Source organism: Ictidomys tridecemlineatus, chromosome 2 (genome assembly GCF_052094955.1).
Source record: "Ictidomys tridecemlineatus isolate mIctTri1 chromosome 2, mIctTri1.hap1, whole genome shotgun sequence".
In the NCBI taxonomy this organism is placed as follows: Eukaryota; Metazoa; Chordata; class Mammalia; order Rodentia; family Sciuridae; genus Ictidomys; species Ictidomys tridecemlineatus.
In genome coordinates this window covers 219,767,817-219,771,129 of record NC_135478.1, presented here as the reverse complement: position 1 = coordinate 219,771,129, position 3,313 = coordinate 219,767,817, and positions in this window count along the sequence as shown.

Genomic DNA, 3,313 nt, shown 5'->3' with positions numbered 1-3,313 from the left:
TCTATGAATGATTGACCTGTTTTTAGTTTAAGTTCTCACTGGCCACCCTCACTTTCCCCCCGCCCCCATACTGGAGATTGAACCCAGAGGCACTTTGTTACTGAGCTATATCCCACCCCTTTTTATTCTTTATTTTGAAAAAGGTCTTGCTAAGTTGCTTAGGGCTTCGCTAAGTTGCTGAGGCTGGCTTTGATCTTGCAACTCTCCTGCCTCAACCTCCAGAGTCACTGGAATTACAGGTCTGCCCCACTGTGCCTGGCTTTCTTACTTCTTAAAGGTGTTAAAAAAATAACTGACTTTGAGTGGAGTTGTAATAATTAAAGATGAGCAATGAGTAGAAACACTTGGAAAAGATAAAACCAACGCAAATGCAATTAGTGGGACATTTTTCCAGCTTAATTATACATGAGTAGGGGAAAGGGAGCTGCGGAAGGAAGGAAAAGCTGAAGGACAAAGAACCATGAGGAATATCAGGAGGGAGAGGAAAAGGGAGGAGGCCCCAGCAGCAGAGCTCTGGGACAGACCTCCCTGCACCTGCTACGGTGTGGCACCCTCTGGGTGGCACTGAGATCTACAAGACTCCACACCTGGTCTCAGAGGCCCAAGTGAGAAGGGAAGACATCTGTACTGCAGGCCAGACATGGTAAGTGGGCCACGTGTGAAGGGTTAGACCAAAGAGCAGGTGTTCTTGTCCTGCCCTCCTGCTTGATGAAGCAGAAGTAGAGCAAAAGACATCCTGCTGTCTCTGCCCCAGGAATTCTTCAGATACCCCAGAGGGTCACCGTTCTCCCCTCTTCAGAATAGAATGCAGAACATTCTGGCTCCCGCAGGCCTCATAGGCTAGAAGCAGGGAAGTTCCCACAGGTGTCACCAGGTTGGACAAGGTATCCCCTCCCAGAGGTTTGCAAAGAATGTTCTTGATGAGGTTCTGAGTTCTGGTGAGGAGGATCGCATTGCCCCTGAGAAGTGGCTCTGCCGGCAGCCTTGGGGAAGGCCAGAGGCCAGCATCCTTTCCCCCCTGTGCTATATCTGAAGAAAGACAGGATAAGGCGTTGGGTCCTGGAGCTGAGGGAGATGGAGAAGTGGAGGAAGGAGAGACCCAGAGAAGGAAGGGCTGTGGAACTCAGCCAAGACTGGGCAGAGAAATGGAGTTGGCAAAGAAGGGCAAATGGTGGCCCCTTGCCACCACTAAGATGGCTCAGTGAGAAGCTGAGAAGACACCTTGATGTGGGGCCAAGGGTCATTTACCTCTCTGAGCCGTGCCACTTACTTCTTAAAGGTTAATGGGAAAGGATGAGAAATGTGCAGGGAAAGGCATGTTTGGACCAGATCACTGGTGCCACACTGCTGGGAGAGCTTGGGCAAGTGTGGTCCCCTTTTCCTGCCTGGGATGGCAGCCAAGCAGGAGCCACCTGGGGAAGGGCTGGACACACCTTCTGTCTACTTCTCCCTCTTCTTTGTCATCCCTGGGACTGAGGAGGCGGCAATTAGGGCCACTTGGCCCTGAGGGAGCAGGTGCTTGTGCAAGGCTGCAGCTGGGCAAAGGCAGCGTGTGTGTCCGCTCATACCTTTGCTGGGCCAGGTATTCTGAGAGGGTGCTTGCTGCTCGGTGTTCCCTAAGGTCCACTCTCTATCCACAAAGCTGTCTCTCCTCTCCTTCCTCCTATATTCCCTGCCACTTCCTGACCAAGCCTGCAGTCAACAGAGGGGGCCAGCCCAAAGCTCTTCCCCAGCACCATGACCGCCCACGCCCAACCCCGGATCACCATCATGGGCTTCTCCTGCGAGTGACTACCCCAGGTTCCCGAAAACCTGAGGTTTCCTTGTTTCTCATTCTTGGGGGCAGGGTTCTCTGGGGATCAAGGCCCTTTGGAGGCGATGAGTGCACATGCAAACCCAACCTCAGTCCCCGTCCCTGCACATGAGATTAGCGAAGGAAACTTGGGCTCAGACAGCCGAGGATGATAATTCCTCACTAGTCCACCTGACGTGGCTGTGACAAGATATGGAAGCCTGCGGTCACTGAAGTTTTCCGGTTGTAGGAATTACCGAAATGTCTCAGCCTGCCCTCAGCTCCCTCTCTGGGTTCTCGTTGCCTCTGCTATTCCTCAGCCCTCCAGTTCTGGGATAAACAGACAAGAGAAAGAGCCATGGCTTCATGAAGGTGACCCTGGCCTAGTCCATGTACCCTCTCTTGAGCTCCTGGGTCAAAGAGCATTAACCCCAGCGAATGGCCAGCTCCTTCTCCCAGGGAGTCCTGGAGCCCGGGCCCTAACTTTCCGGCTGGTCTCCCATCTAAACCATGAACAGAGAGGGCAGCAGCACATTGGTCCCAATTATTCTTCTCTTCCCCACAAGGAGGTCCCTGTCTCTGCTCTTCCCTCTCCCTCCATGAGCAAGCCTGGTGGCAGGAAGGAGACAATTCCAAGGCTTTGTGACCATTGTTCTAGCCCCTTTAGGCCTCCAGTCAGTGACCACTCCCTCCCTGGGGCACAGGCTCCTGGGATGGGTGAGTTCAGTTCAGGAGTGTGACAGTGGCTGGGACACAGGTGCCTTTGCTGCACACACCCCGTCCTCCTCATCCCAGCTGCGGCTCCCTACCCACCTTCTCAGGACAATAAATCTTTCAAGAGCAGATGGCCGGCCATTCTCTGTGTGGAGGCTGAGAATTGACCAACACCCCCAATCCATACTGACACACACACTTTTCTGCCACCTTCCCTTTCCCTCGTCACCTTCAGGGGCCCCTTCTCACATACTGACCTACCTTTGCCCTTGGGGCCCCAGAAAGGAAAGACAGCTACTCAACGACTTGCAATTTCCTTGGCACAGCTCACTCTTCACAAAACACGGTTCAACACAAACTCTGCCAAGTGCTCTCATGGGGAGAAAGAAGAATTCAGTGTGGGTTACCCTCTTCCTTGGAGACTCTGAGCGAGGAAAAGAGGTAAGTGAAGGAAGACTCTTACTGCCTTAGGTCACCCTGCACTCCTAGTGGGCAGGAAGGAGCCACAGCTGGGTGGGATGAGATGCAGAGGAGAGAAAAGAGAAAAGGTGGCATTTGAGAGGAGCTTCCAGGGATGAGCTGGAGCTTGCAGATCAGGCCATCTGGGGTATCTTTGGCCTGGTTAGAGAGCCTTGTTTTGGGAAGTGTCAGGGACACTATTTATGCCCTACTCTAGTCAACAGTGAATAAGGGAACTACAGGTGCACAGTCTCTTCAGGAGGGAAGGGGCCAATGGGATGGAAGATGGAACTTACCCTGCGAAGGTGGCGACAGGCTGAGATGGGATTTTCTCTGGTCCCATGGAGG